Here is a 12,340-nt window from a genome sequence, read left to right on the forward strand (position 1 = left end):
ATTTTTGACTTCGAAATCAAAGAAAAACTATTATTTTTTTCATTTCCCAAACGTATTATTCAAATCTAAATAGTATAGTTGTGAAAGTGAATGTTTTATTAAGAAATTAAGTTGGGAAATTTGATTAAAATATTTAATTTTTTATTATTTATTAAATATTTGTTTCATTACTTAATTTTTATTTATCATTAAATATTTGTAAGTCATAAAACCTTCAACTCATGATTTCCGTTATAGTAAAATTTGTATTTTTGATCTAAAATTGCAATGTCAGCAAATTGTATTTTAATATTATTAATTCCATAATGCCTGTAAAATAAAATTGAATATGAATCATGAATGATAAATTCCAGTTCAGTGATGGTTCAAAAAATATTTCATAATATCTATAATGATCCTAGTTGCGGCATGCGACATCTTTTGTTATTAAATTAGAACATTGCATATCAATCAATATAGTCTTCTAACTTTGAATTTGAATAATCATCATACCAAGAAATAGTTTCTAAATAATTTCATCATTTATCTATTGCAAATGTTTTTAAAAAAATGTTATTTACTAATAATTTTAAAATGTGGATTGAGTTATTTATTAATTTCTAGACAACTTTTATGTCATGCACGTAATAATGTTGCCTATGCTTCGTCATATAATTATAATGATAGTAGATGCTGTAGTAGTGAGGTCTACTTTTATGGAAGTAATATAAATATAAAAAAGTATAAACAATAACTTGCAGATGGCGGATTTACCCTAATTATAATATTCTATTATCAGTTCTTAAAGGAATGATTATTGAAATTAAAAATCTAATCTGATATATATTACAATCGTGAAAGTTTAGATGGATGGATGTATGGATGTTTGTTACTCAATCACGCCAGAACGAATGAACGAATTTTGATGAAACTTAGGTAGTTTATAAGTCGGTTTAACACAAAGGCTACTCTTAAATGCGAAAAAGGCCTGTGAGGGATTGAATAGTTTCATTAGATTATTCAATATATTTTATTGAAACAATTCGAATTTTTTGCCGCATGTTAATTAGATTCATATATGTATATTTAGATTATCTTGCCATATTTCTAGGCACTTTAATTCATGAAAAATTATTTCTCCCGCTAATATATATTCATGGTCTCATAATGTAATATAATAACACTGCAATATATTATAAAATTTTGAAAATGTTTGCGCCGATTCATAGATTTAATTATCTCGTGATATTTCGTCTGTATAATCCAAATAAATTATAGAAACGTATGAAAAAATATATTAGAAGAAAGGATACCTATAGTATAGTAAAAGATGTTACGAAAATCGACCGATAAAAGCAAATGAAAGAAACTGCTCGCATTTTGCTAAAACTTCATGGAATGTGTTTCTTTCAAATATCATTAGTAAATAGGCAACTTGTATGACCCAAATGTTAAGTGTTTGTAAAATAATCGAAAACTTATTATACATGTAAAACGCATACGTAATTCAAGTTGCCTATTTATTAATTTTGTAAGCCAACTTAAACATTAGCCTTTCCATTGAATTAATAATTTATTGTTTATTTACAAATGGAAACATTTGCGCCACTAATTCATGCGTTATTAATGATCTTTGAAGATAAGAAACACATTCGATGAGGTTTTAGCAAAATTCGAGCTGATTCTTTCATTTTCGTTTATTTGTAACATCCATAGATAGGTAATAAATATTTATATGATAATTAGTTGTCTATGGTAACATCTTTAACTGTACTAGTAGTCACAATTTCAAAGAATTGTATAATCCCAAATTTGAAAATTAATAATCCATTGGTGGTAAAATCAGGGACATTTTTCTGGTTAGGAGAGGTCAACTTTGCATTATATTCTTGCGTTAGCAACTGTTACAGCCGGCTAATGATCATAATGAAAATTGTTGTTAATTATAGTGATCGGCAGGTTGTAAACAACATTTTTTTCATTTCATTCCAGCTAGATTCGCATATCCATTATCTTCACATACAAGGTCATTTTTATTCATCATTTTAATGTAAACTTGTGTTTATATAACTAAAATGGTGATAAGAAAAAAAATTTATGAAGTTGATCCTTTCAAAAAATTAGTAAAATTTATATGCATTATTTTAGCGTTTAACAAAATTTTTTTAGAATCTTTGAATTTGTAGGGGAAAGTGATGTAAAATGATTCCTTGAGGTAAAATAATCTATGGTAAGGCAAAATTTGACTTTTTCTAGTCTTTACTTGTGGTGTTTCCTATGTCCTTAAAATAGAGATAATACAATGGAGCCGTAAAGTGGCCGCCCAAACGGTTGATCGCAGTAGAGGAGAACAAACCAGATAGGCGCGTATAGCTTAGTCTTAGATAAGACAGAGATATAGATAAGATACAGGTAAGACCAGTATATACAAAAAAACCTTATTAATGATTATGGTCTTTAAACCTCTATGTTATAATCTATATGGAGATATTTTACTAAACTTAGGTTGTCGTTCTGGCAGTGAAATGTGTAGATCGACCTTAAGAATCATATTTCCGAAATAACAAATTCTTTTACATGCGCGAAAAGTAAAAGGTGACGCAGCTAAAAAATTTGTTAAGTAATTGCAATAAAAAAAAATTATATTTGCAAATATTTATCAAATAAATATCCATGAGATGATTAAATCAATTTTAAAATATTATGAGTGAGATTTATTACATACACAGGGCTGGAATAGACTAATTTCCAATTATTTTATTTTGTATTATAATTATTTTATTTTATTTATCTATATAATATCTATAGATAAAGGAGTGTTCCAAAATTAACGCAAGAAGTTCCAAACAGACGTTAATCTTGGTACACCCTTTATTAATATTATTGGTATTATATAAAAGTAATATAATTTTACTTATTTTGAATAAAAACTTTAATAAAAAGATAGAATCTTGTAAATTTGTATTATGAAAATGAACATTTTTTTTTTGTTATAAATAAATAAAAATCGTTATATATTTAAAATTTTTTTTTATTTTTAAAATTTTCTATCCTATTTTTTCTTTCAGAACAAAATTATCAATTAATTAATTATTTAGTAAAGGAAAGTATTAAGTTAATTATATGATTATTAATAAGCCGAGTAGCTGAGTGGGTATAGCACTTGACAATGAAACCAAAAGGTACGCTAGTACGTATCCTGGTAGAGTTAACATTTTTACTTTTATATCAAATGAATTTTTCTTGATGTAAAAAATTTTCCACTCTTTTTATAGTTTAATAAATTATATATATAACCCGCCCTCAAGTCATAAATCACTATTCTGTCAGGGGGTGGGAATTTAAATTATCATAAATATATCTCACTCTTTTAAAACATGTTCTCCTGTTGCAAAATTTAAAAAAAATTGAACAAAATAGCTTGTTACGCTAAAATTTGAAACTTTTTAATAGGAGAACATGTCCTATAGTTTATCTCACTCATATTGTCCTATTACAAAATATTAAAATTTATATTTATAAAATTAAAAAAAATTGCTCGTTAAGACTAAAATTTGAAATTTTGTAACGGGAGAACATGTTTTAACTTTATCCCACTTTTTTACAACATAATTCAATCAACTTACCTATAAATTAATAATTGTGTTAAAAATTTAGGTTCTGTTTGATATTCCTTAAACCAATGTAAAGGATAAAAGACAAAAGTAGGTATAATATTGAATAATAATAATTAAATCAGAAATATTGATAAAAACGATATTTTATTTTATATATTTGTACATATTTTACCTAAAATAAAATTGAATGCATAACAATGATTATTTTAAACAGTATAAAATCAATTTTCGGGATAACAACTATTTCATTTTTTTCTAAATTAATAAAAAAAAAAATAAAAATCGTTATATATTTTAAATTTTGTTTGATTATTTTCTATCCCATTTCTCCTTTCAGAACAAAATGATTAACTAATTAATTATTGAGTAAAGGTGAGTATTAAGTTAATTATATCATTATATATAGGCCGGGTAGCTGTGTGGGTATAGCACTTGCATATGAAACCAAGGTACGATGGTTCGTACCATGGTGGGGATAAAATTTTTAACTTTTAGAATAAATGAATTTTTTCTTATGTTAAAAATTTTCCACTCTTTTCATATTTTAAATTATATATATAACCCGCCCTCTTGTTATAAATAACGTCAGTTATACATATGTCATAAATCACAAGTCTGTTAGGATGTGGGAATTTAAACTATCATAAATCTCACTCTTTAAAGTCATGTTCTCCTGCTACAAAATATTAAAAAATTTGTACAAATAGCTTGGTTATGCTAAAAGATTAAACTTTGTAATAGAGAACATGTAATATAATTATTTCACTCATATTCTCCTATTACAAAACATTAAATTTTGTAATTCTAAAATAAAAATAGAAGCTCGTTACGACTAAAATTTGAAATTTTGTGATAGGAGAACATGGTTTATATTTTATCCGATTTTTTTTATAACATATTCGCCTATTACAAAATATTAAATAAAAACTTATTTTGCTTGCTTTTTAGCTGTACATGAAAATTTTTTCTTTTTAAATGGAATTTTATAAGATTTTGTAATAGGAGAACATGTTATTTCATAAAAAAAATTAATTATATTAATCCCCCTTCCTACTTATGTCATAAATCACTCTTCTGTCAGGGGGTGGGAATTAAAATAATATATAATATACCTTGCTCTCTTACTTATTTGCCGCTTTTGGTTCTCATAATAATTATCTAAAAAAATGACTTTATCTCGGCATAATAGATTATTTAATTAAATAATTAAAAATTAGTCGATTCAATACTAGATACGAACCGCGGTACTCTTTAATCAGAAGCGACTGGGCTAGCCACTGCTCCATCTTGGACATATTATATGTATCAATCATGTAATATACAAACCTTTTACTCACCTTTTCTCAATAATCTTGATTTCTTAAACTTAGTATTTATTTGTTTTTACTGACCTTTGTTCATTAATCTTACCCATTATGTATTTCTTTTTACTTACCTTATTTAATAAACTTACCTATAAATGAATAGTTGTGATAATATTTTATTAAAAATGTAGATTCTTTTTGATATTCCTGAAATCGATGTAAAGGATAAAAGATAAAGGTAGGTTACAATTCGAATTTTTTGCCGCATGTTAATTCGATTCATATATGTATATTTAGATTATCTTGCCATATTTCTAGGCACTTTATTCATGAAGAATTATTTCTCCCGCTAATATACATTCATGGTCTCATAATGTAATATAATAACACTGCAATATATTATAAAATTGTAAAATGTTTGCGCCGATTCATAGATTGAATTATCTCGTGATATTTCGTCTGTATGATTCAAATAAATTATAGAAACGTATGAAAAAATATATTAGAAGAAAGGATACCTATAGTATAGTCGAAAATCGACCGATAAAAGAAAATGAAAAACACTGCTCGCATTTTGCTAAAACTTCTTTCAAATATCATTAGTAACTAGGCAACTTGTATGACCCAAATGTTAAGTGTTTGTAAAATAATCAAAAACTATTATACATGTAAAACGCATACGTGGATTCTTGTTACAACTCTTATAGAGAGAAGACATAAATATTTAATTGTCGCCAACAATAACAAGAATTAATATTTTTATTAAAAATAAAATAAATTGATTAATCCAATATTAATATTATTGCATAATAGTTAAAATTTTTTGTTTGTTTGTTTGTGATATACCATTTTGTTTACAACTAACTGAGGTGAGTCGGATACTTTATATACATATATCTGTTTTTGTAATACTAAATTTGTTTTTACTATATTTTTTCTAAAAACTCGTGTCTTTTAGTACATTTAAATTAAATTAAAATTTTTATTGCGTATATTTAAAAATAAAACCAACTTCTTAGAGGTGGCTGAGGATGATCCTCCGCCAGACCCTTCTCGGAGGGGTCTGGATGACCCTCCTCCCAATCCCGATACTCCAGTAAATGTTAATAATAAACCCGATCTACCCAATATCTCTACAAAAGAAAAACCTGTCTACAAATATTCGATAAACTCACTTGGACCTTTCAAAGTATTTGTAGAGTCAAATGAAAAAAATATAGGAAGATTGCATCCGTTGGCAATTGGGCGCATATTGTTTAATAATAATGTACCCAACATTGTGAAAATAGAAAACTTGGGACGCAATAGGATTTGTATCCAATTTAACTCCCGTACTGCCGCTAACTCTTTCTTGGACAATCCCGTACTAAAAACTGAAAACCTTCGCGCCTATGTTCCTACCCACTGTGTCACTCGAGTGGGTGTTGTTAAAGACATCGATGAAAATATTGATGAACAAATTATTCTTGATAATATGAAAAACAACAAAAACATAAACATCCTAAAAGTTCATCGAATGTCAAGAAGAACAACATCCCCCGATGGCACACCATCCTATAAACCTTCCTCTACCATACAAGTAACCTTTGAAGGAAGAAATCTTCCCGATTATATTACCCTATTTTATTGTTCCCGTCCCGTAGAAATGTACACATTTCCCGTGACCCAATGTTACAATTGCTGTAGATTTGGGCACATTACCAAAAATTGTAAAAGCTCTCCACGATGTGCCAAATGTTCCGAAGACCACCAATCATTGAATTGCACTAAAGATGACAGCTTACCTAAAATATGCATTAGTTGCAATGGTGACCACTCTGCTACCTATAAGAACTGCCCAGAGTATAAAAGGCAAGTTGCCATCAAAAAAATTATGGCCTCAGATGGCTTAACATATTTTGAAGCCAGTGGTAAAGTACCTAAAATCTTAAGCAATGTAACCCTTCCTAATCCTATTAATGTGTCGTCTACCCCGCAACAATTTCCTTTGCTGTCGTATAATTCTTCTCCAATCGCCACAACGACTAGACAAACAATTCGACGGACGTACTCTAAGGCTACTACTTCACCAACTACCGCCCCTGTTCCTAAGAAACGAAAAGACTCCACTCCCCTTACAAACCCTATTGCGGCCCAAATTGATAATTTGTTGATTAACCCCAACGGTAGGTCGAATTCTCCCATATTTTATAGTTTTCCATCTACTTCTACTACCTTACCCTCCCCCAACGACCCATTTTTTTCTACACTAATCTCAGTTTTGAACTCTTTTGAATTAGACCCGACTATTAAAACAAACATTGTACAAACTATTATAAATAAAATCACTAATGGATCAGGTGTCCCAAGAACTCAAACTGCTTCAATGGAACATCCGAAGCATCAATCAAAATAAATCCAACCTGGCTCTCATTTTATTTACCTATCCCATTGATGTTGTATTGCTTAGTGAAACTTGGCTAAAACCAACCTCAACATCAAAAATTCGCGGATATCAAATTTTCCGGAATGATAGATATGATGGCTATGGTGGCACTGCGATTCTTGTGAGGAGGGGTGTTTCGGCTCAACTTATTCCGATTGAGTCGAATAACCCTTTTTTCCAGGTAATCGCGGTGAGAGTTGCTGGCATATCTATAGTTTCCATCTACAACAATTCTTCTCAAAATATTTTATCTTCCGAAGAACTTAACCTAATGTTTCAGAATGTTCCCGAACCTGTAATAATTGCCGGTGACTTAAATTATCATCATCCTCTATGGGGTTGCACTGCGTCCGATAGAGGAGGTGATATTCTAATGGAATTCATGGATTCCAATAACTTGGTTTGCATGAATGACGGATCACCGACAACTATTCCTTCACCTCAACAAAGATCATCTGCTATCGATATCTCTTTTTGTTCTCCTCACCTAAGCTTAATTTCGTTCTGGCATACATTAAATGATAGCTATGGTAGCGATCATTTTCCCATTTTAATAACCTTAAATCATCGTCATAATTTATTCCTCCCCAGACATACCCCCCGTAGACAGTTCGAGAGAGCAGATTGGCCTCTGTTTTCTCGTACTGTAGACGACTTTCTTCCACCCCCCACATCCGATAATAATCCCTTGGAATGGTATTCCAGTTTTCATCAAAGTTTGGTCTCTGCTGGGGATATAGCCATTCCAAATTCCAAATGTCCTAAAAAACCGTTTTCCCCAACACCTTGGTGGGATGACGAATGTAAATTGCAAATTCAAACCAGGAAGGAGGCCTTGAGGTCTCTCAAGGCCAATTTTACACAGGATAATTTTTGTAATTTTAGAAGAACCCAGGCACAAACCAGGCGTCTATTTAAGGAAAAAAAGCGGAATTCCTGGAAGATTTTTTGCGAAGGTCTTTCCAGGAGTACGCCTATTAAAGAGATCTGGAATAAGGTTAAGATGTATAGGGGGGCTATCAACCCATATCCTCCTTTTCCATCAAACCAGGGTTGGATCTTAGATTTCTTACAAAATCTGACTCCAGACTTTGCCCTTATACCTATTCAAACCCTGCCCGCCCAAAATGATCATCCTATGGATCGTCCGTTCGGAATATGTGAGCTAAGGGGTGTGTTGTCCGGTCTAGTGGATTCGTCTCCTGGCCCGGATAACATATCCTATAGTATGTTGAAAAACTTGTCGGACAGTACAATATCATCTTTTCTGTCAATATTAAATCAACTACTTAGTAGCTCATCTATCCCCGACGAATGGAGACATACGATGATCATTCCAATCCTTAAACCCAATAAAGACCCTAATATACACCAATCTTACCGTCCCATTGCGCTAGCCTCGTGCGTATCAAAGGTTATGGAACATCTAGTAAAAAACAGGTTGGAATGGTGGTGTGAATACAATAACATCGTTCCACCATACTCACGAGGCTTCCGTAAAAATGCCTCTACCCTAGATAACCTTTCTGTACTCTTGACTGATATCCAGATTTCTCTCTCCGAGAATGGATATCTGGTTTGCTGCTTGATTGACGTGAAAGGAGCCTTCGATAATGTTGACATTAATATTCTCATTAACATTCTCACGTCTCTGTCGGCTCCCCCTGGACTAACTTCTTTCATCTACGAATTTTTAAAAATTCGTCATCTCACCATCAACTACCAAAATCATTTATCCGGTCCTAGAACTGCATCAATGGGCTTACCCCAAGGTGCAGTCTTGAGTCCCCTTCTCTTCAATATCTATACCTCTGGCTTACAGAATGTAATTCAGCCTCCCTCTCAACTCCTGCAATACGCAGATGATCTTGTCCTATACTCGTCGTCCAAATCCTTACAAACGGCTATAGATAATGTTTCAAACGCTCTAGTTTTACTACATAACCATTTAAGATCTATCAATCTGGAAATTTCTGCTACAAAAAGCTCAGCTCTTGTTTTCACTAGGCACAGATACAATATCGAATCAATTCCGTTTCTCAACACATCCATCCCTTGCCACCCATCCGCAAAATTCTTAGGAGTCCTTTTTGATGGAAAGTTGCAATGGAACTCCCATGTCGAATATATCGTAAGTAAGTGTACTCCTCGAATTAACATCCTCCGTGGCCTCACCAAAGTTTGGTGGGGAGCTGATCAAAGTACTTTACTTATGATATACAGACAAATCATTCGAAGTTTCATCGATTATGGCTCATTCCTCCTATGCCCAATATCAAACCAACGATCCTCAAAGTTAGATAAAATCCAGTTTCAATCCTTGCGTATTGCCCTAGGACAAATGCGCTCCTGTCCTACTAACGCCCTATTGATTGAAGCAGCGGATCCTCCATTGATAGTCCGTCGTCTGTATTTGGCAAAAAAATTTTTCCTCAACCAATATTCCTCTTTATCCCACCCGTTAATTCCAAAACTTGCCCAACTCAACCAGCTTTGTACAAATTCGGCCTACTGGAGAAATAAAAATCTCCCTCTTCTCTTGGTGGCTTATCGTGTATTTGCAGTAATCCCCATTTATCAATCTCTTTTATCTCCCTTCTTCACCTTTGACTTTCCATCCCGATATACGGAAATCCCGGTATTTATTGATTGTGGACTTGACAGCGGACATGCAAACTATGGCTCGCCCTTCGTCAATTCCACTTTCAATGATTACCTTTCCTCAATTCTCCCCAACTATACCCACATCTATACAGATGCTTCTAAGTTGAGTGTAGATTCACGAGTGGGCGTTGCTTTTCATTGTGGTGCGCATTCTGCCACACTTAGTATATCAGAACATTTTTCAATTTTCTCTGCGGAATGCGTTGCCATTTTGGAGGCACTAGCATACGTGGACTCAAACAGTATTAGAAAAACAGCTATAATATCCGACTCGCTGAGTTCTCTCTCGCTTATAAAACAAAATTGCATCACCTCTAAAACTCCCTCCCTCATAGTACTAATCAAAAACACCGTACTGAAACTAATTCAAAAACGTTTCTGCGTTGCTTTTGTGTGGTGTCCATCACACATTGGTATACGTGGGAACGAATTTGTTGATATGTTGGCTAGGGACGCAGTTCATATTGGACCAGAAGATAATTCACCTCCACCCGCACAAGATCTGTGGGCTATCTGCAAAAGTTCTATGCTGAGTGATTGGACTCAAATGTGGAATACATCGCCTAAAGGGCGTAAGCTACATGACATACAACCAACTCCATCACTTAAAACATGGTTCCACAAATGGGAAGTGGGCAGGAAAAACATAACAATGATTGGTCGCTTGAGAACAGGCCACAATTCGTTACCTGCCCATCTACATCGAATACATATTGTTCCAGACACCAGATGTAGATGTGGATATTATTATTGTGACATAAATCACATAACGTTCGCCTGCCCACTCCTTAATCAGCATAGAAATATTCTTCTAAGTTCCCTAGCCCGTATGGGCGTTTTTGGTCCGTATTATATTCCCCATCTCCTATCTCTAAATAAGCTTGAAATCCTCTCTGCAATTTGCAATTTCCTCAACAATTCCAAATTTCAAATATAAATATAACCCCCCCCTTCTTATCTATTTTTTGTTTTATAAAAAAAAAAAAAAAAAAAAAAAAAAAAAAAAATTTGTGTGTAGCCCCCTCTACTGTCAACCCTTCCGCGGCCCCCAACCTATGTGTTTTTTCGTGATATTTCCTTTGTATACAGTCTCGACGGGTCCCGACGACGAACTTCCTGTCTAATTCCATGTGTCCTTGTGTTCGTAAAATAGAAAGTACGTTTCATATATTTGTATTTTTATTTATTTATTTATTTATTTATTTCTTTTTTTCTCTGTCTTCTCCTACTCTTTTTTTTAACTGAATTTATTTATTTTTTCTTTATTTGCAATTTACATATTGTATTTATATGATTTTTTGTTTGTTTGAGATTCATCTTTTTATTTTTGGATACTAGAAAACAATTTACTTTTATTTTTTAATTTCTAAATTACACTTTTTTTTCTCCTGAATGTTAAATTTTTGTTTTCCTGATCTAATTATTATTTAATTATTTATTGTAATATAATTGTATACTTTATTTGGATAATGGCTGTATAGCAAATTAGCTGAAGCCAATTTTAATAAAAAAAAAAAAAAAAAAAAAAAAAACGCATACGTAATTCAAGTTGCCTATTTATTAATTTTGTAAGTCAACTTTTGAAATCAATGTAAAGGATAAAAGATAAAGGTAGGTATAATGTTGAATAATAATAATTAAACCAGAAAAATTGATAAAAACGATATTTTATTATATATACTTGTACATATTTCACCTAAAATAAATATGAATGAATAATGGTTATTTTATACAGTATAAAATCATTTTTCGGGATAACGTTTTCATTTTTTCTAAATTTTCAACAATTTTATCATTAAATTTTTTACTTTCTTAAAAATTTTTACATTTGTGTTTTTCTCCGAAGTACTCCACTAATTTTAGTTCCTAACCATTTGTAGGAACACGTCCTTCATAAATCTAATTATTGAATTTTTTGAAGTCGCGTGATACTTATTTTAACAATGGTTATTCGTAGCGCTAATGTAAGATATACATTGAACAAATTTTACAGTAAAGGTTTTCAGCATGTACCCTCTGATTATTCCAGTCTATATACTGTAAACCTTGTGTTGACTTTACGATTACAGCACTGGTTACTTGTTTACACTATAACTTTAAAATTCAATAACATGCGCCAGATGAAAAAATTAATTTCTTATTCTTTTCAAGAAAGATAAAGCAGTCCTCAAAAAGATAAACAATTTACAAACACTACAAGTTGAATTTACTTATATAATTTTTATGCATTGTATACAGAGCGGTGTATAAGTATGTATACGGTTAAAGAAGGTATTCGCTTCTTTATTTTTGATTGCTAATTTTTATTTAGTCTAGATTCATTCGATTTGATAGTTCGTTTATTTTCATAG

Source organism: Chrysoperla carnea, chromosome 4, assembly GCF_905475395.1.
Source record: "Chrysoperla carnea chromosome 4, inChrCarn1.1, whole genome shotgun sequence".
Lineage (NCBI taxonomy): Eukaryota > Metazoa > Arthropoda > Insecta > Neuroptera > Chrysopidae > Chrysoperla > Chrysoperla carnea.